Here is a 23,163-nt window from a genome sequence, read left to right as displayed (position 1 = left end):
CTGTAATGTATTTTTACAAAGTAGGACAGTGTCTGGCACAGTACCACTGTGTGTTGTAATGATGGTGTTGTCCTTGTTGCTATTACTGTATTTGAATAGACCATGGAGATAGAAATATTTACAAGACATGGTACCTACCTCCAAGGGGCACATGCATCAACATGCACAAGACATACAAAGTGCTGAGTCCCTAATGTGTCTGTACAGGACAATGGAAACACAGAGGTGAGATTCCTTAGCAGGGAGAGCAACAGGAAGGTGGCTGCACAGAACAGGGAGCACTTTAGCCAAGTCTGAGGGTGACTGGGAAGTATCCAGGTACAGGAATAGGAACAGGACTCCCAGTGCAGGGAATAGAATGAGCATGGGAAAACCGTGAGCAAAATCTCATCTTCTTTTGAGACCTAAGTAGGTTCTAGAGTTTTGACAGTACAGGGAGCACCTCAAGGGAGATGAAAATTTTCCTGTGGAATCAGTCCTCACTCCTTGACCATGTGCTTCAAGTTAAGCCAATCCCACCTCCAGCTGCAGAGGAGGGTACATGACCTAGGCATGGCCAATCCACTGATTCTATTATATGGCCACAGATCTACCAGATCAAAAATGGTCATGGGCATGAGACCTAGTGTTCTTTAAACCTGGAAATATTGTTGGAAGCACTAGAGAACAGCATCTTCCTTTTTGTGAACCTGAAGGTTAAATGATGTAAACCTCTTAGCTGCTATGGGTGACTATATAGAAATAATCCATCTGAGAATAAAGACAACGTATGGGGATATCAGAAATAAGAGATGGAGAATAACCAAATCCTAAGGAGCCTTTAGATCCAACTTAAAGTCATTATGACCTTTTCTAGTTACTTGCTCAATATACTTTTCTTTAGTGGCTCGAGCAAGTTATATTTGGATTTCTGTTATTTGCAAACAGGCAAACAGAATGCCCACAAATAACTAGTGAGGGAATTCAGGTTATCCCTGCCAGATCTCACTACCTATCACACCTGTCCTATTCGGCTCCACCTGAATAATGATTCCTTTAGCTCAGTGACTGCAGTTCAAATGTGCCTCTCTATAGGACTAATTCCAAAAAACATATTTCCTTGCATATTTTAATCTGAAAATTCAAAACCTTGAGGAAACCTCATCACAGAGCCCTTTTGTAGCTGCTGAAAATTAGCTCCGGAAATGCAGCTGCTCTATCGAAACTGCTGATCTTCACCAGAGGTGACATTGGGTTCTATTTACTAACCAGCTGCCCACACACTGCCAAACAAGCAGCAGGAGAACGTTAGATTTCCTTGAGAGTCACCCATCAGAAGATATTCTGCCTTAACCACTGGAAGGCTAAGTTTGAAAACAAGATGTTTCTCTGGGGATAGGAAGGCTTTTGCACGCTAATGTCCTTTTACTAGCCCTCTAGCATCTCCTCATTGCTAGTCCAGCTGATGCTGGAAGCTGAGAAACTGAATTACTGGAGGGATAAGAAGGAGGGCACTATCTTTGAGATCAGCATGATTCTATGTTTTTTTTTCTTTCCAAGAATAAAAATACTCATCTCCTGTTGATGATGCATGACTGACTTTTGGGGTTCTGGGAGCCATAATTCATTGACAAAAATATAATCACTAATCTAATAAAAACAGGAGCCTACATATTAGAAAGATGGATCCTCAAAGATTACAATAAAATCTCCCTCTAAAAACCACATTTTCTGTCCTCCCTGTGAAGATATACAAAGAAACTTGAGAAAGCTAGGAAAACATATCTTCCTGCTATTTTTTCAAAGTATTTGTACAATACTTTGGAAAAAGTCCACTACCAACTGATTCCTCTGATGGGGACTATGGGAATGGTATTTTGATACTAGCTTATAAGAACCTCCCCTAAGCACGTCCTGCACAACTACAAGGATTAACAGCTCAATAATTCTCCATAGCTAAGATTACGGGTTCTGGAGGCAGTCTTTTCAGATTGAAAATATGGTTGCTACACTCACTAGCTGAGTGGCCTTAGATGACTTAATTAAACCATCTACACCTCCATCTACATCTCCTTATCTGTGGACTGTGAAAGGTATTATTTTCTACCTCAAAGGACTGTTATGAGAATTAAATGGATCAACACTTGTAGTAGCTGGCACATAATAAGTGTTAGGTATCCATATTCACTGTTCAATCAGTGTTAGCTATCAATATTCATTAGAGTGTAAGCTCCCAATGGCAGAAGCCATATCCTTTCCATCTTTGTGATTCCCACAACATTTTGTACACTTCCCTATACATTATATATGTTCAATCAGTATATCTAGATTAAAATCACTCAGTAGGATCAAGGGAAGGCTTGGTTCATAGGATCTTAGAACTCAGGTCCAAGTCTCCACCCATTGCCAAATCTGTTTGACACACAAGCCCTCTGCCTCTTTCTGAAGCTTTTCAGTGATGTTAAATCCACTCGGGATAGTCCAACAAAGACTGGACAGCCACTCTTGGGGTTTATTTCACCTCCGGATTCATTCATTCCTGTGTTCAAAATACTGATTGAGCACCATATATATACCAGGAACTGTGCAAGCACAGGGGACAGGTGATTAGTAAAGGGACATAGCCCAGACTCCGTGGGTCCTATAGTCAAGTAGAGGTTAGAAGATAGAGATGAAGATATGGATATGGGTGTAACATAGATGTATATGTAATATTTACTGATGTAGTGGAGGTCAAGCACTGTGTGACCCTTTTATAAACATCATTTCATTCTCCTCCAAAGTTCACTGGTATTGCATCATACAACATTTAAACTAGTTAATGATAATTCATTTATCAACTCTCAGACTCTCTATAGATTTTCACCTGACAACAGTTTATTATCAGAAGACATGCAGGAGAGAAGAATAAAATAGAGAGGGATAATTTTAACTTAACTTCATTGTCTTCCAAATCTTTCTTATCTATGACTCCATTCAATACTGCCTGTAAAAACAGTGTATGGTGAGGACCATATACTGCCCCATAAAATTTGCACATGGGTCAAATACAAGAAGAAATTAAAGCAAAGATGAAAACCAATTGGCCTGGGAACCTCTAAAAGCCTATGTGTTCTCCAAAACATTTTCAAGGATTTCTTGGATGAGTGTCAGTTCTGCTTCGTGGACTGTCATTAGAACAGATCTCTAGAAAGGATAGCTCTGTGCCTCAGCATTGGAGTTCCCATTTTACAAATGAGGAAACTGGGCTTGGAGAAATTTAAGTAATTTTCCCAAGATCAGATAAATAGAAGATAGAACCAGGATTTGGATCAACATTATCTGTCTGAAAGCTTAACCAACGAATTCAGTGGCTCTGCATTCTTTTTCCTTAAAGTAAGCTAAAAATGGTTCCTTTTTAACTTCCCCTATTGGAATATAAAAAGCACAAACCTACTCCATCTTCCACATGATGGTCCTTGAAAGACTTAAAAAGAGCTGTCAGGTCTCCCTCTGTAACTTACCCCTGGGCCTTTTCCTCTAGGCACCAGGCTATACACTCTCACTTCCTTCAGGCAATTCTACTGTGATTTGATTTCAAAAGCCTTCAGCCCTCGGACACTCTTCAGCAGAACACAATCCAACTTCCCATTGTTCTGCTTATGAAAGAAAGAATTCTCTGTTGGAGTGACAGAGTGAGGGCTATCATCTCTTGCTCATCTCATTTTTGATGGAGACCAGTGTAAAAGAAATATCTCATGTCACTCTGAAATCTACTGTCAGAAAGCCAGTAGCACAAATGTGAAAATAAATGACAAAGTAGAGATTGCAGTGAGCTGGAGTGGTGGGGAGTGGAGAGCCTCTGTAGACAACTGGTCCACTCCAGATGATGTTGATGGGCAGGAGTAGGGGCCCAGGAAAACCTGACCACATGATGTTTCAAGAGGAACTTGGAATCCAGATGTGAAATTAACAATGTTTGCATGCTGGAAGTGATTCAAATTTTAAAAAGTCAAACACAGGGCACACATCCTTCTGGGCCAGATCTGGCATGAAGTACAGCAGTGTTACCTATGCTGGGACCACACTCTGATTAATGCTGATGAAGATCAGATCAGCCTCATGGCAGCCTCTTCATTTGATTCATTGGATCTTACTATTTATAAAGATGCCAAGATTTTTTCACACAGATGTGGCTGCTTTGCTGCATATTTTGAAATTAATGAAAACTTTCTTAAACTAAAAGTAGGACTTTTTATCCTTCTTCCACTTGCCAGACTAGGTTGAGGTTCCAGTCTCCGAAAATTATTTTATTCTCCCAGATTCTGGACTCTAACAATTGCATCCTCTGTCTTCCCCAAAGGCATACCTATCCTGAGATCAAAAGTGCAAGCCAAGGCCCAGCGCGGTGGCTCACGCCTGTAATCCCAGCACTTTGGGAGTCCGAGGTGGGTGGATCACTAGGTCAAGAGATGGAGATGTTAATGCTAAAGAGCTGAAATCAACAGATCAACAGAAAGGAATGTCTGGGTTACTATGATAAGGAGTAGAGAGTCCAAAGATTTATCATGCAGATGAAGCCTGCAGGTAGCAAGATTCAGAAAGAATATGGCCAACATGGTGAAACCCCATCTCTATTAAAAATACAAAAATTAGCTGGGCATGGTGGCACGTGGCTGTGGTCCCAGCTACTAAGGAGGCTGAGGCTGGGGAATCGCTTGAACCTGGGAGACAGACGTTGCAGTGAGCCGAGATTGCACCACTGCACTCCGACTTGGCGACAGAGCAAGACTTCCTTTAAAAAAAAAAACACAAGCCAAAAATAAAATCCTAAGGCCCTGAGATCATCCACATGAACCTCTCTCCTCAGCCAAGGGCCTCCCAAAGTTGGTTCAGGCCATGAAGGGGAGGAGGTCAGACATGCCTCCTAATACCCTCCTCCATTTTGGAATTCAGGAAAAGCTGACCAGCATTAACATCAACACAAACCTTAAGTCTGATAAGAAACATTTACAATCTATTCGTTCTGAAGCTTGCTACCTGCAGGCTTCATCTTTATGACAAATCTTTACTCCTCTACTCCTTATCATAGTAACCAGATGTCCCTTTCTGTTGATTTCAGGTCTTTAGATAGTAACTTAACTCTTTGACCCAATTGCCAATTAGAACATTTTCGATCTACCTATAACTTGGCCCCCTCCCCTGATTTCAAGTTGCCATTGCCCTGCCTTTCCAGATCGGACCAATGTACATCTTCTAGGTGTTGATCGATATATTATGCCTCCCTAAAAAGCATAAAAGCAAGCTGTACCTTGCCAACCTTAGGCACTGGCGCATCCTTAACTTTGGCAAAATAAATTGATTGAGATCTGTCTCAGATACTTTTGAGTTCACAAATGCTGATATTCTCTTCATATCACTACAGTTTTCATTTTTCCAAATTCACACTTTCTCCCTTTCCTGTATCCCAATCCACAGAATTTCCTCAATCCACACTTTTCTTGCAGAAGCTCCATAACATCCTTGCTATCCATAGAGTATCCTCCTTGGGGATTGCTCAGCATTTCCTGAACTGACATGAGAGTGAAAATTCCACAGACTGGGGAGTCCTCCAAAAGGTGCTACTGAGGTTTCACATCAAGGTGCAAGGTTCAACGACCTGGCATATCCCAAGGTCAACATTAAGGAAAGCACAGCTTTGAGGATGAGTGCATTCCTCTAAGAGTCCTTGCAACATGCATCGTTAATATGGGCAGCAAAACTTGGAAAACTGCAATGCATCTGATTAATTAAGTCCCCTCAATTTATAGAAGCCAGGATTTGAGCATAACCTGGACCTAGAATGGTGATGAAGCAGCCTCCAAGTTTGGTGATTTGCAAACTCAGTATGTTCTCCTGGAGATCAAGCTTTGTTTTCTGCCAAGAAAGTCCCATATTCACGCAGCTACAACAGTGACCATGCAGCACATAACTCCCATTTCCCATTTCTGTCAGGTGGAGGAGAGAGTATTTTCAGTGTGTTTCCATAGAATGAAGACAATTAAGTACAGTGCATAATGGAATCCAAGTCTCCATGAGCTTAGATTTTCCTCTCTTAGGGTGAAATCTCTAGGGTGAGAGATTGAGCTCTCTACCTTGTGGGGGTCCACGCCGCATTCTCTGGAAGGGACCTGCAGAGGCAAAACATTTGTTTGGTCCATAGTAGCATCAGCCTGCAGATACAGTATTTCTCTAAACACCACAAGTCTTGGCTCATTTGGTAATAATGCTATGGCAACGCTAAATAACGAATATTGTCAGAGGCAACCGAGGAAAATGAGTCATCAATTTCGTTTTGTTCCTGAGCAGGTGATTGCCTATGACTTGGCTCAGACCTTTCTAAACTCCAAATATTTAAGGCCCTTGATTTGTTTAATTAAACCTGCCAGGAGCCCCAGAACTGCCAGGAGCCCCAGCACAGAGCTGCATGAAGTTGTTAAGCTATTTGATCTTCTATCTCAGGAATAATGAACTTTCCAAGCCCAGGAAACAGACTGTATAAAATTTGGGTTTCCTCAGGATTATTATCATTATTATTTTAAAAATTATACTTCACAGAAACATCATTGCTTCTTTATGGAAACCATATCTGGCTTAAGGCACAGCCTCCCTGGAAGCCTTCATCAAGCTGTGATCTAAAACGTGAACAAATCAACTGCTCTCAGATCTGTTCTACCATGGGAGAATACCCTAAAGGCTTTTCTGTCTACCCTGAAGTTCTTAAGACTGAAACCAAGTTTCACTGAACCTCTAAACAGAAGCCAGTGGAATGGCATGAAGAACTTAGCTCAGCATTATTGTATTTATCTAAAACGAATGAATAGATTGAACCTGGGGGTTCTCTTAGCAACTTAAAGGAGAAAAGATGATTCTAAAAGTTTAAATCCTTTCTCCGTGAGGTCTCTGTTAGAAAAAAAAAAAAGAAAAAAGAAAATAGATGGAAACACTAAATTGGGTTGTTCAGACACCTGCGGAGAACAGGAAAACAAAAACGGGCTGACTTCTGGCTGAATTTAGGACCATAAATCCAGCTAATTGGAATAAAAAACAAACAAACAAAACAGCAGAAATGTCCCTTGGCTCAATTTCCTCAACTGTGATTAACCAGTGGGTAATCCTCACATTAGGTTAGTTGCCACATGGATGAATGTGTTTTAATAGTCATTGAATTCCATGCATATGGGGAGCGAGGGAAGCAAGGAACGTGGAAGGGAGGGAAGGAATTCTTTCTGCTGGAGATAAAGGGTCAGGGATTCCCCTTTCCAGGCAGAAGGAAGCAGCATCGCCTGCTGCAGCCGCCTGCTGATTCCAGGGAGTCTCTGCCGTCAGCTGTTTCCTCCTTGGTGAGGTCATTCTGGCCTCCAGCCCTTCAGAGCCTGGGACGCTCAGTCAGAACAAGACCTTGGAGACAGAAGAAGGGGCGACAAAAAGCTCTGAGCGAGTACTTAGGAGAACTGTGGATAAACTCCCCCTTACCTTAATGACGTCTTCATCGGCAGACTTGCATTCTACAGACTCAGACACATCGACCACAGAACCATCCTCCTGGACCCCCACGACTTTGACAGGAACCGAAACGGGCTTCCCGGTGAGAATGGCGGTGTTCAAAACCTCGGTGTCCTGAACAGGAGAGGAGAGGGCTGAGATCAGCAAGCGCGCACCACGGGGGCCAGGGGGCCAGGGGTGTCCACCAAGCTCCCGACGCCTTCGTTCTCCTTCTGCAATTTAGACAGTTGTCCGAAGCTACGAAGCACACACACAAAATGGAAGGTTCCAAGCAACCGGACGGCGTTCCATCCCAGACGGAGATAATCAAACCTGACGGTCGCTGGGAAGGTCTTCTCAGTCCCCAGGCGCAGAGTCCTTCTCCCCCTCCCTGACCTCCGCTCCCTCTGCCTCCCTCCACCCCCGCCACCCGCCGCCCCACAGACTCACACATGGCACACCAGTTCCTTTCAGTATTTTTCAAATCTTGGCTCAAGGATCATTTGGGAAGCGACTACCTATTTTCTGGGCCTATTAACATAATGAACATAGACTTCATTGTGATTTTAAATTGGGAAAGACAACAGCAGAAACAACAGAAGAGAACGAGCCAAACATCACAAACCTCCGCACACCCAAGCTGACCGCCAACACCCACCTCCCCGACACCCCCAGAACCCCCAGAGATCTCCCTCCAAACCCAGGTGAGAGACAGGACTAACTGGATTTTCTAGGCCAAATGGGAGTCCCTAGGCCTGGCTGAGAAGGTGACTGCATCCACCTGTAAACACGGGGCTTGCAACTTAGCTTACACCCAACCAATAGGGTAGTGGAGAGAGCTCACTAAAGAGCTAGTTGGGCAAACGCGGGAGGTGAAGAAATAGCCAATCGTCTATCATCTGAGAGCACAGGGGGAGGGACAATGGTGGGGATATAAACCCAGGCATTCCAGCCGGCAGTGGCACCCCTCTTTGGGTCCCCTCCCTTTGTATGGGAGCTCTGTTTTCACTCTACTAAATCTTGCAACTGCACTCTCTTCTGGTCCTTGTCTGTTACGGCTGGAGCTGAGCTTTTGCTTGCCGTCCACCACTGCTGTCACAGACCCGCCACTGACTTCCATCCCTCTGGATCCAGCAGTGTGTCCACTGTGCCTCTGATCCTGCCAGGTGCCCATCGCCGCTCTAGACTGGGCTGAAGGCTTGCCATTGTTCCTGTGCGGCTAAGTGCCCAGGTTCATCCTAATCGAGCTGAACACTAGTCACTGGGTTCCACGGTTCTCTTCCATGACCCACGGTTTCTAATAGAGCTCACCGCATGGCCCAAGATTCCATTCCTTGGAATCCCTGAGGCCAAGAACCCCAGGTCAGGAAACACGAGGCTTGCCACCATCTCGGGAGCTCTGGGAGCAAGGACTCCTGAGTGACACAGGTACTTCTACACACAAAGTGGTAGTTTATTTCTTCCTCTGATGATCTCCTGGGAGTTCTGTAGTTTTTATCATGATAGTTTATCTCAAATCTATCTACATTCTTCATCCACTCTACCAACTCCCACATTAAGCCATAATCTCTCATGTGGACAACTGATTTTTCTGTGTCTCCTTACAACAAATATGTTTTTAAAAAATGTTTGCATATATACATACATATATATAATTCAGATTATTTATTTTAGCTGAAAACAAGTTAACAGCATTCAGCTTCTCGTAAGGTAAAATCCAAAGCTGCTGACATGGAGTGATCCGTCCCCAGCCCACCTCTCTAGCTCTGTTTTGCTCCCTTCTCTCTGTCCCTCACTGCAATCTTCTTAGTTCTTCTAACAGCACAATTTCAATTATGTCTTCTGAGCTTTCACACGCAGAGCCCTCCACATAAGCACACCTGGCTGTGCTTTCATCCTTCAGATCTCTGCACGTATGTCCACTGCTGAGGAAAAGGACGTGTCTGTCTGCTCTTGGTGTGAGCTAAGACACTCCCGTTACTAGGTTTTAAGGTATTTCCCTGCATGGTTGTTACCAAAATTGTTAATTAGATAATAATTTTTATGTTTATGATATTTACCATTTAGACACCATAGACTCTACACTTCACGGATCTGCTACATTGTCATATCACCAAGATTTTCTGATGGCCACAGACTCAGGGAACTAATCTGTCTCATAAGCATAGATGCAAAGTCCTCAACAAAATGTTAACCAAATTCACAATATATAAAAAGAATTCTACATCACAGCCAAGGGGAATTAATCCTAGGTATGCACATCTGGTTCAACATTAAAAAATCAATTAATGTAATAGTAGGCTACAAAAGAAAAAAAAGCACATGCTTATAGCAACAGATGCAGAAAAGGCATATGAAAAAATTCAACAGTCATTCATAATTTGCAAACACAAAAGTACTGTTGATATACTAGGAATAGAGGGGGACTTCCTCAACTCAATAAAGAATACACAAAACCTATAGCTAGCATTATACCTAATGGTGAGAAACCAGAAGTTTCCCTCTAAGATCAGGAACAAGGCAAGGATGCCCACCCTCACCACTGCTTGTCAGTTTTATACTGGAATTTCTAGCTAGCACAGTAAGAGAATAAAAGGAAAGAAAGGAAATCCGATTGGGAAGGAAGAAGTTAAACTTTGTTTACAGATGACACAATTATCTATGTAGAAAATCTGAAACAATCAACCAAAAGTGCACAAAAAAGAATACTGGAACTAATAAGCAATTATAATAATGTTGCAGGATATAAGGTTAATATACAAGTTTCAGTAACTTTCCTACAAACCAGCAGTGAACAGGTGGAATGTGAAATTAAAAACATAATACTATTTGCATTAGTACCCTCAAAAGTGTAATACTTGGATATAAATCTAACAAGATATGTATGAGATCTTTATGAGGAAAACTACAAAATTTTGAAGAAAAAACTTAATCAATGGAGAGATATTTCATGTTCATGTACAGAAAGATTCAGTATTGTCAGGATGTCAGTTCTTTTCAATTTGATTTATAGATTTAATGTAATCCCACTCAAAATGCCAGCAAGTTATTTTATGGATATCCACAAATTGATGCTAAAGTTTATATGGTGAGGCAAGAGACCCAGAATAGTTAACACAATATTAAAGGAAAAGAATCAAGTTGGGGAACTGACAAACTTGACCTCAAGAGTCAGTATAAAGCTTCAGTAGGCCAGGCGCGGTGGCTCATGCCTGTAATCCCAGCACTTTGGGAGGCCGAGACGGGCGGATCACGAGGTCAGGAGATCGAGAACATCTTGGCTAACACGGTGAACCTCCGCCTCTACTAAAAAATACAAAAACCTAGCTGGGTGAGGTGGCGGGCACCTGTAGTCCCAGCTACTCGGGAGGCTGAGGCAGGAGAATAGCGGGAACCTGGGAGGCGGAGTTTGCAGTGAACCGAGATCTGGCCACTGCACTCCAGCCTGGGCGACAGAGCGAGACTCCATCTCAAAAAAAAAAAAAAAGGCTACAGTAACCAAGATAGTGTGGTATTGGCAAAATAATAGACAAATAACTCAATGGAACTGCTTAGAGACCCAAGAAATGGATACACATCAATACAGTCAACTGATCTATGACAAAGAAGCAAAGGAAATACCATTAAAAATGATAGTCTTTTCAACAAAAGTTGCTCAAACAACTGAGCATCCACATGCAAAAAATGATTTCAGACACAGACTTTACACCCTTTTTAAAATTAACTCAAGATGAATCACAGACCTAAATATAAAATGCAAAAGTATAAAGTTCCTAGAAGGTAACACAGAAGAAAATCAACATAATGTTGGGTTTGCCTATGACTTTTTAGATATTAAACCAAAGAAATGATCTAAGAAAGAAAAAGTTAATAAAATAGACTTTATTAAATTTAAAACAAAATCTGTTCTGTGAAAGACACTGTTAAGGGAATAAAATAATAAGCCACAGACTGGGAGACAATATTTGCAAAATACCTGTATGAAAAAAAATTATTGTATCAGATATACAAAGAACTATTAAAACTCAAGGATAAGAAAACAACCAAATTAGAAAATGGGCCCAATATCTTAACAGACACCTCACCTGAGAGGATATGTCAAATAAGCACATGAAAAGATGTTCCACATCACATGTCATCAGGAAAATGAAAGCGAAAGCAGCAATTAGATACCACTTCACACCTATTAGAATAGCAAAAATCCAAAACATCGGCAACACCAAATACTGGTGAGGATGTGGGGCAATAGGAACTCTCATTTATTGCTAGTGGGAATGAAAATGGTACAGCCACTTTGGAAGAGAGTTTTGTGGTTTCTTACAAAGCTAAGTATTTTTTTATCATATAACCCAGCAGTTGTGCCTCTTGGCATTTACTGAAAGGAGTTGAAAATGTAGGTCACACAAAAACCTACAGGGATGTTTATGGCAGCTTAATTCATAATTGCCCAAACTTGGAAGCAATTAAGGTGTCCTTTGGTAGGTGAAGGGACAAATAAACTGGTATATCCAGACAATGATAATGAGCACTAAAAGGAAATGAACTATCAAGCCATGTCGCCAAGTATGGTTGAAACGATGCATATTACTAAGTGAAAGCTAGCCTGGGAAAGCTACATAACATACGGTTCCAAATATATGACGTTCTGGAAAAGGCAAAGCTATGAAGACAGTAAAGAGATCAGTGGTTGCCAGGGGTTTAGAGAAGGAAGGGATGAAGAGGATGAGCATAGAGGATTTTTAGGGCAGTGAACATTAATACAACTCTCATTTCCTTTCCGGAATCATAATACGTATTAGCCTCTAAACCTTAGGAGGACTCAAAGCTTTTGCATTAGTCCATTTCACACTGCTGACAAAGACATACCAGAGACTGGGTAATTTACAAAATAAGGAGGTTTAATTGGACTCACGGGTTCACACAGCTGGGGAGGCCTCACAATCATGGCAGAAGGCAAGGAGGAGCAAGTCACATCTTACATGGATGGCAACAGGCAAAAAGAGCTTGTGCAGGGGAACTGCTCTTTTTAGAACCATCAGATCTCGTGAGACTTATTCACTATTAGGAGAACAGCACAGGAAAGACTTGCTGCCATGAGACAATTGCCTCCCACTGGGTCCCTCCCACAACACGTGAGAATTCAAGATGAGATTTGGGTGGCGACACAGCCAAACCATATCAGTTTTCATTTGCGCCTTTGAAAAGTTAGTCCAGAAAATAATATTAGCCCATTTTAACGGGGAATGAGAGTGTTAACTTTGCTGTTCCAACAAGTACTTCTCTCCAATCCAATGCTGTCAAAGGCACTTCTCCAGGATGTGCCATTGGCTAAAAAGAAGAGTGGAAAGGGATTGATGGTCCACGACAGCTGATTTATAACACCCTACCAGGCCATCTGTGATGATGGGATGGATGGTGGCTCTGCCAGCATCTGGGACAGAATGAAAATAAGAATATTTATGCTGACATGGGAGCAGGAAGCCAAATGCAGCTGAGTGATTTCTTGTCAGGTAACTTCCTTTGCAAAGGCAGCACCCATTGAGCAGTGTGGACATTTGATTTGAGCTAATACTATTACCAGTGGGGGAAAAGTCCATCCTCTTACTTGATACTTGAATTTAAGGAGTTGCTTTTGATATCAGGAGGCAGAAGAAGCATGACTGAAGGTTAGAGAGTTACTGAACTCAGTGATCTAGATGGTAATGTTCAGGGTTCTCACTGATGTCCAGAGCTGATGTAATTTCAACATTTATTTGTTTTGATAAATTTTGGAAATTATTTTTGAAGGGTCATAACCCCAAAGAGAGAGAGGAAAGAGTGACTTATTACCAATTTCAAGGAAGATGAACACTGGCTATGTTCAGACACCTAAGGTCCGATAAACACTGGCCTTAAAATCTGCTCTCTCTTCCGTCCAGGGAACTTGATCCCTGACCTCGCTCTGACCACTTCAGCCTGGAGCTGACCCCACCCCCGAGATCCCTTTGGGGACCCAAGCCAGCAGCCAATCAGCACCTGGCATTCCTTGGACCCCAGTGATTGGTTCATGGTCTGGCACATGACCACAGCTGGACCAATCAGATGGGGCTTCCTGTAACTGGGAAAGCACAGCCTCCCTGACCCCAAGCCCTCCCCTGACCTCATGTCTGATGCTGGCAGCGGCCTCTGACTTGGGAGTGACTTCCTGGCATCAAGAAGTGGCAGCCCAGAGAGACTGGCAGTGCCGGATTCAAACTTAGAACCATGGGCCCCCAGTCCTTTCCACCGGGTTCTTTCTCACATGTGGAGCCGCCCACAGGTTCATGTCTCATCTAATTTGCAGGTGGACTCAGGATCAAGAATGGGCTGAATTCAGCCACTGCCTCATTTAATGTGCATCCGTCTCCATCAGATGAAGCCAGCCTTCCTGTGCGTGGCAGAGCCGGAGCCCCAGTCTACATAATTGACTCCAGCAATTTCCTCTCCTAACTACACCTGCCACTCTCCTCCCAACCCCAAAAGTAATGGGGACTCAGTTTCCACAGCCACCATGCCGTTCACACCACCTTCATGTCAAGAGGGTCACAGCATCCCCAGGAGGTCAGCAGGGAAGGTCCCAGCATCCCCATCACACAGAGGAGGAAGCTGAGGCCAGGAGGGCGCCTGGCTGGCTCAAGGTTACAAAATCTTCCCAGGGCGAGAGCCTGCATCTTCTCTATTCTCAGTAAATATTTCTGTTGAGGAATTATTATTATTATTATTATTATTTCTCTTAATGAAAAGTAAGACGTACTCTGTTTTCCAATCTGCGCTATAGCACTGTAGCAAAGGGAACAAACTTTAGGATCATTCTTGACCTAGAATTCTGGGCCTACCACTAACCAGGTGACCTTGTGCGAGATGTCATTTTATTATTTGAAAATGGGGCTTATATTCTTACAGCAATGTGAGGATTAAATGCCAGAGTCTAGGTAAACTCAGACACACTATCCTTGTCCTTCTTCTGAGCCTTTCTATTTGCCTTTCCTCTACCTGGTACCCTCTACCTTCAAATCTTGGCATGTTTCATCCCTCTTTGTGCAGGTTTCAGCAGCAACAGCACTTCCCTCTGACAGGTCTTGCCAGATGCCCTCTCTAGAGTCCTTCAGCCCACCCACATCCAACCCTCTCTCTACTCCCTTACCTCCTATCTTTTCTTCATGACGTCTGTCCCCATCTCATTGCCAGACTTAAATCACATCAATTTTTCTGCCTGATTGTCTGTCTCCTCCACTAGACTGCCAGCTTTGTGTGGCCAGGGCCAGCTCCCTCCCTCCTCCCGTTCACCACTGTATGCCCAGTACCTATTGTCTGGCATGTAGTAGATGCATAGCAAAGATTGGTTGAAAGTTTGAATTCATGAACTAATGAACTGCTTAACACAGTTCCTGGCTTCAAGTACATGTTCAACAAGTGGTAATAGTTATTATAAGTAATAATATTACTTTGCCTCTTCCTCAGAGGAAGAAGTCTTAGTCCTGGTAAAATATATAGGGACTCACTTATGTTAAATGGTTCCTGTTCACCCACCATATCTCTGCAGCAGTAAGCAGCCCTGGCCTGTATTTGAGAAGTTAGCAGTACTCTCTACACTGAGCTCCACCTTGGCAGGTAACCCACAAGCTTCCTAAGGACCTTTGCATGAGAGAGGCACTCGGGAGCTTTGACTTTTCACATTTTGTGCCCTAATGACACAGAGATAGTCCCAAGCTTCTCAGGACCTTCTTGCCTTGCAGCTAGCAACTGTGTATTCCAAACTGCCCTGGGTAAGCACCGTCTTCCACTGTTCTACAGTGCTATTTAGGACCCAGAACAAGTGCCCTCGTCCACACCTGGGGAGGGCCTGTGTGGGTCTTTCATGGGCATCGTCTGACACTGTTGATGAGGGCATCATTCTCTAATCCAGCTATCCCCTGCTCCCTGTGCTTAGGGAAATGAATTTCAAAGCCAGGACTGCTGGTAACTTCCTTATAAATGGGCTGATCCAGGCTCTGGGCCATTTTTGGTCCTGAGACATCACAACAATGACCAGCCTATATTCTTTGGCCCTAGACCTTAATGAACTGTCAGGTTTAGAAAGCCCAAATATTGGCAGAAGAGCAGATATCATTTTCTGGGTGGCTAAGTGGGCCCGCCAAAGTATCCTTGTTTTCACTAAACTACTACTGATGTCAAAAAACCCTGTTGCCTGGTTAAGAAGTGTGCTGAGTTTCTTGGGCCAGAGCTGGTTCCCAGCTAATGAGCAGAGTTACCCACTGGTGGGCCAGTGAAACTCACTGAACGCTGAACACCACCAGGCCTCTGCAGGCTGCTGGGAGCTAGGCCAGAGGAACAGAAAGAAGACATTGTAATCAGGAAGAAGAGCCCTTCCTCAGCTGTTCCTTTCACTGTCTCTCTAACGCCTCCCCTTTGGAAAAGGCCAATATTGCATCAACTGACAAAGGAGAAATGTTTACAGGGTCCAGCTCCAAGACCATAAAGCAAGGAGGGACTGGTGGAATTGGAGCTGACAGGCAACAAACAGAATTGGCAGAATTACTTTTTCTAGAAAGTTCAAGAACACCTGTGTTCAAAATTTCCTGTCATACCCTGCGACACTATGTATGGTGTTAATTTTACTTTTGTTATTTTGAATGTTCTAAATCTGTTATCAGTGGATCAGTACTATTTGAAAAGATGTATTGGATAGTGATGATCATTCATTTTAACAGAACCTCAATTTCTGAGGGAGCAAATGAAAACATAGAAGATAAGTAGTCAACATCACAAAGCATGTCAAATATGAAGTGAAAAAATAAAATATAAATTGTCTCCCATGGAAGCGCTTAAGGCATTCATTCATATTTGTGTTTCCCATGATAATAGATAACAGATAATAGAGCAATTAACTATATCTAAAATATTTTAAATGTCTTTGTGATTAATTCGTATGGACAGGGAGAGCTGAAATTCACTTTTGAAATTGAGACTGCTTGCACGTTTTTCTACTTTCTCTCCATACTAAAACAGGAACAAATGCGGCTACTTCCTACTGGTGAAAAAATGAATAAGCACATTCATGAAAAGCTCCTCAATTCACATAGCAGGTTATGAAAGGAAGAGTGATTTTCTGAGCCTTTGGGGATGCAGAGTCATTGAGAAGCATTAGTCTTAATTAATAACAGAGATTAAACTTAAACATGCTTGGCAGCTGTTCCAATATACTTTTTGGTTATCACAACAAGCATACTTTATATCTACAGTGATAGACAACATGTAACAACAGTTGTCAAAAATCTGATGATGTGATATTTACATGTGTAGTTGGTATTAAATGCTTTATTTTTGAAAATTCCTTGGGGCTAATTAATGTTGTTGCCTAATGAGAAGTTTAAAGGAGATCTTCAGTGATAATAATCGTAACCAGTCATCAGTGCTTTATGTCTTAATTAATGATGCCATCTAGAGAACAGAAATTGAGACTTTCAGAAAAACTGAAATCTAGGGACAACAAAAGAAAAACAGGAAATCACATAAAGTGGGGAACATCAAAGCATAATACAAATTCTGCTCCAGGCATTGCTTAAATGATAAAATACAAAGGCATAGGGAAGACCGGTAAAAATCCAGGGAGAAAACCTAGCAAAAAAATGAGGCAGATTTCATAGTTTGAATCTAGGCAGGTTAACTGTTAACTAAAACAAAATTAAATTTAAAATTTAACAATCCACAGGCAAACAAAATATATTCTATAGTTGCTACATTTTGTTGTCTACAAAGTTATTTTTTTCAACCAAAAAGTAGAGAATATTTTAAAAGACAGAAAAGTGTGGACCATAATTCAGAAAGTAGAAGTAAAAAGAAAAAGATCCTGCCTGATCCCAGATGCTGAAGTTAGCAGACATGGATTTACAGAAGCTTTTGTAAATATATACAAATGATTAAAGTAAAAACATATTCAAAGAAATAAAGGAAAAATGGTATCTATGAGAGAAAGCAATTGTAACAGAGAAATATGTACTACAAAAATATAAATTTTAGAGTTAAAAAAGCAAAATAACAAAAATAAAAAATTTACTATATTGACTTACCAACCTATTGAGATGTTGAAAATATATATTAGTAAAGTTGAATATACCTTAAGAAAAATAATTGCATCTTAAGAATAAATAGAAAAATATTAAAGGTAGATTAGCAAGACTTCTTGGATCTTTGAGACAATACTAGATAGCCCAACATCCTTGTAATTCATCCGAGGCCAAATGAAGACCAGAAGAGAGAAACAGACAAGGAAAGGAAAATGAAATTCATAAATAACAGTCCAAACTCACTAAATTTGGAGAAAAATGTTAATGTATAGGTCTAAGAAGTGCAACAAATCTCAATCATTTTAAACACAAGCACCCCACATCAGGGCACATCGTAGTCAACCTGCAAAGCACCAAAGAGAAAGAGAAAATACTGAACTCAGCCAAAAAATAAATAAGTATTAAGACACATTACATAGAAAGAAACAAGATAACAATTAACAGCCAATTTTAACAAGAAACAAAGAATAGCATAATAACATGTTCCAATAGAACAGAATAAAAAGAGTGAATTTACTGATACAACAACATGGATGGATGTCTAAAATGTTACTAAGTAAAAGAAGTCAGATGCAAAAGAGTACAAACATGAAGATATCATTTATTTCTTACATATGAAATGTTAGAAAAAGGCAAAACTATGTCAGAAAGCAAATCACATTTGCCTGTGTCTGGCGTTACGGGACAGGGATTTCCATCAAAAGATCATAGGGAGATTTGGGGGATATGATGGGAATATTATATATCCTCTGGGAAGTAGTGGTTGCAAAGCTGTAAACATTTGTAAAGCTGATTGAAGTGTACACCTAAGAAAGATGAAATTCACTGTAGGCAAATTATATCTCAATGAAACCGTTTTCTTTTTAAAACATATCTTGTTTCTAGTGTCCTGAAACCATTACAAGTCAGGATTCTTTTGAACACAAGAGAAAAAAATCCATTTATTATCCTAATCGAAAAATAATAATTCATAAACTTTTGTAAGTGAACAAGCCAGAGATAGCTTTAAGTATGGATGAATCCAAGGATTCAAAGTTCGACCGGGAATTTGTTCTCTTCATCTTTCGCCCGTGCTTCCTTTGTGAGGGTTTTCCTCTCAGGCAGCATCTCCCTTCATAGGAAGATGGCAGCTGGAAGCTTGGTTGTCCTGACAACAGCCTTGGGACTGATAATCACTGGACCATCATAGGCCGGGTGATGTGAACCAATCACGGTGACTAGAGAGACGGTACATGCGAGTTGACTAGAACCATCACCAGCTAAACCTCGTAGTCCAAGAGCCAGGAAGAGATGGTTTATCAAAGGAAACTCAGAGTGTTATGACCAGAAGAATTCCTAATCAGCAGGCCAGTGTAATGGACATCATTCTATGTGTTATGATTGGGAAAGGAAAAGCAAGCTCACCTTTTATGGCCATCGTCCATGTTCTGAGGATGTATTCTAAATGATTCATGGATTCTCATGGCTACAACCATTGCAGCGGATATGAAAAGATTTATTCCATCTGCAAACTACAGATAATTTCCATAAGGCTCCTCTTACCTAACTCACGGGCAACAAGCGCATGTGCAAGTTCTTGATGCAGTATACAGTGTAAAGTGCAATAGTCTTTGAGTCACTTCATTTATACCATCATTAACTCACCTTGGGCAGCAGGCCACATGCATGGTCCTTGCCACAATACAGCAGTCTCTGTGCAACCTTATATATGCCAACATTGAGCCTCCTCCCTTTGTGATTATGGTGCTCCCACAGCCTTGAAGTTTGAAGTTATTCAGCATTTGATAGTGCCTCTCTCCTGTAAGTCAAGCCCAAGCTAACAGTCACTCAATCATGCAGCCATTTGTGCAATAACAGCAATCATTTCAAACCTGAGTCCTGCTCACTCAGTGCCCTTGTTCTAATCCTATTCTTCTCTGGAAGACAGGGGCCTTGCTAGGTGTTCAACAGTTACTGTGTTCTTGAATTCTTGGAATGCTGAGATGCCTGTGTATAATCATCCCCATTTCATTGTCCGTGCATCATCTGTCCACACTTTATACCCATCGCCTCCTCTACCATCCCCCTGTGGCTCTCCATATTGCCCTGGTCACACAGACCACCTTGCGGTTTCTTTAAGACACCAAATAGGCATCCATTTCAAGGTCTTGCTAATTGTGGTTTCCAATTCCTGGAATGGATCTCTCCAAAATACTAGTTATATTCATTCTTGCACTTCCTTTGAGTCTTGCTGAAATAGCATCTTATGCTTCCATGAAAGACTTCTATGGGCACTCTACGTAAAACAGCATCACACTTAGTGTCTCAAATAGATTGCTAAATAAATTTACTTACTGGGTTTTAGAGATGAATAACTTGGAGCTCAGGGTGATTACAAGGCTTAGCTGAGCAGGCATAGCTGAAAAGCAGTACAGCCAGGATTTGTATCTGTGTTTTTCAGGCTTTACATATGCCCTTCGCATCACACCACACTTCTATCAAACATTGAACACAATGGTTTCACCTTAATCAAACCAAATCTTAGAAATATCTACAACATAGAAAATTGATGAAAGCAGTGCTGCTGTCTATTGATGTGAGAATCTGAATCTGTTGCATGAAACTCATGAAACAGTTTAGAAACCATAGTCTGGGCACACCTGGGCCTCAGAACTCACCTACTTCGATCCCTGCCCACCTTGGCTCAGGACCCTAAAACTCAGACAGTTTAAGGGGCACCTCTTCAGGTGACACAATTTGGAATTTGGGCCTTCCAGCCCTTTGTTCAGAGCCCTTTCCACTGACGATGGTAGGTACAGGCACAACCAACAGGTCATAGACTGCAGATCAGGACCCTTGTCCTAGTCTGGAAATGGAGATTTTTCAGAGCAACAATTTCTCTGAACAATTGGTTTGTATTCGCCATGGTCTCCATCCAACAATGATGAAAAAGGCCAGGCTCACCACAAAAAAATGAGGACTGAGCCCCAGTTAGCTGACATAATTATAATGGTTACAGTTGAGTTGATTAAGTCATTGTCATGTGGCAGGTACTGTTAAAGCTCACTATTGTGTTAATTCATTGACTCTACTTCATGCTATGAGGCAGTGTATCTCTCAGTCCTACTTTGGTAGCAAAGATCACAGCAAATCTCAGTGGCTTCACACACAAAGATGTTTTTCTGGTTCACTGGTTTCTTGACCTATGTAGTAATCACTGATTAGTTGAATATTCGCAACCACACAATTACCACAGCAAACCCAGGAAGGTGAAACTGGAATATTGCTAGTCATCATGGTAGAAAGAAAAAACAAAAACTATGGATGCCTCTGGTGATTAAATTCCCTGCAGCATGAGTGACATGTTATTACTTTTGTTCACGAATCAGTGGTCAGCACTGCATGACTCTATGGCCCCACCTAGCACTTAGACAGTAAGGAAACGCAGCCCCACCTGTCTCAGTCAATACTGGCTGCTATAACAAAATACCACAGATTCATTGACTTAAAAACAAACATTTATTTCTCATTGTTCTGGAGGCTGAAAGTCCAAAAATGGAGTGTCAGCATGGCCCGGTTCTTGTGTGGACTCTTTTTCTGGTGTACAGACAGCTGCTTTCTCACCGTTTCCTCTCACAGCAGAGAGAGGTCACCTGTCTCCTGTCTCTTCTAAGGGCACAAATCTCATTCTTGAGAGCCCCATCCTCATGGCCTACTCATCTCCCAAAACCTTCACCTGCCTGTACCATCCCACTGGGCGTAAGGGATTCAACATAAGAATTTTGTGGACACAATCAGTCCGGATGCTCTTTAGGGCATCAGTCCACATGCCCTAAAGTCAAAGAGCTAACATATGATGAGCAGTACATGTGCCTGTCTCAAACAGTTGCTGATCCAGTAGGTATTGATATATTGATATAAACCCAATTTTATAAATAAGAAAATTGACAGACAGAGAAGGTGACATCACCCAAATTCATCCAACAAACGAGTGGCATAGCTGGGATCTGAGATAGTGGTCTGGTGCCAGAGCCTGCCTCCCACGTCACACCTTGTCATGCCCCACAGCCTGTGGTCAGTATTGTGGTTTCCTCTATAAAGAGCAGATGAAGCACTGTTGTCATTCTTTCCCAGCCTCCCCACACAAGAAGGATGGTATTTTTACTGTACCCTAGAGGTTCTAGAAGGGAAAACTAGAATGGCATTGGGATTCTATGGGCTATGAGCCCTGTCCAAAAGGGCCTCCACTGGGAAAAGGTAGAAGGAGACTTGGGATTTTAGGGTGCAGTGATCCTCACTAGATGCCAGTGTGGTCTCTTACTGCTAAACCTTTCCAGTCCAGGAAGTGGTCTGGGATGTAGCATCAGGCCTGTATTGCTGAGCAGGCTCTCCTGATCTCCTTACCGGTCACCACCTCTGCACCTGGTGTCTTGAAACTGAGCCTGGCCCCAGGCACACCACCCACTCGTGAGCTCCTAGCATCTCCCTGTGGTAGGGGAACTTTATGTACTGCGACTTGGGTCATTACATGAATTGTGAGCAGGGTTCATTTACTTTAAACACAGATGTTTACAAAACAAACATCTCCAACTGAACACACACACACACACACCCCATTCATGCTGAGAGTAGGTTCCACTTCCAAGCTAGGAACAGTTGCTCAAAGACCTTTAGGACTCAGAACTAAAAGTCAGATGGGACAATTGGCCAGAGTTTGAACTAAGCAAAGACCTCAAGGATAGACATTGTATCTTATCTCCAAATAAGGCCATGTACACAGAAACACTTCGTCAGCATTAAAATAAGAATATGTTCTCACCTAACTGGGCACTTGAGTCCCAGTGTCATATATCTATTGGATATTTGCAGAGGTGATATCTACCATAGTTAAAGCTGTGACAGCACGGACCTGCCAATAATACTAGTGGAAGTCAGACACAAAAGGTCAGTACGCACACACCACTGCACACAGAGACACATCAGCCCTGCACATTTGGGGAACTCTATTTTTGAAAAGAAATCCCATAATTTTCTTTAGAATCACGTTAGTGTTTTTTTTTACGTGGGTTAAAGCACTGGTGTAATGAACATAAACATTTAAATAACACCACACTTTTTAAACTCTGTTTTTATTAGTTTTCCATGGTACTGTAACAAATGACGATACACTTAGTGGCTCAGAGCAACATACATTTATTATCTGAGAGCCTGGAGGTTAGAAGACAAAAACAGGCTTCGCCAGACTAAAATCAACTGTCCACAGTACTGCATTCCTCCTGGAGGCCCAGGGAAGAATCTGCCTTCAAAGCCAGAAATGCCCAGCGCCGTCTTCCTCGGGTTGTGTCACTCTGGTCCCTGCTTCTGTCACAACACCTCCTTCTCTGACTCTCTGCCTCCCCTTTTTTATGTAAAAGCCTTTGCAATTAGATTGGGTCCACCTAATAATCCAGGATTATCTCCTTAATCTCAACGTCCTTAATTTCATCACATCTGAAAAGTTCTTTCTGCCATGTAAGTTAACACAATCACCGGTTCCAGGCATTGGGATATGGACACTTTGGGATTAATTATTCTGCAGTGTTCTTTTTTTTTAAAAAAAAAATGTTTCAGGAGCTTT

At 41.9% G+C, this 23,163-nt stretch overlaps 1 pseudogene; it reads right to left on the bottom strand.

The window, feature by feature from the left end:
• The window catches only part of LOC105516374, a 67,474-nt pseudogene extending 51,974 nt beyond the window's left edge, over positions 1-15,500 (bottom strand).
• Between the last annotated feature and the right edge of the window lie 7,663 nt (positions 15,501-23,163).

Source organism: Colobus angolensis, unplaced genomic scaffold, assembly GCF_000951035.1.
Source record: "Colobus angolensis palliatus isolate OR3802 unplaced genomic scaffold, Cang.pa_1.0 Scaffold28, whole genome shotgun sequence".
Lineage (NCBI taxonomy): Eukaryota > Metazoa > Chordata > Mammalia > Primates > Cercopithecidae > Colobus > Colobus angolensis.
The sequence above is the reverse complement of the archived record's forward strand: the minus strand, read 5'-3'. Positions and strand labels throughout refer to the sequence as shown.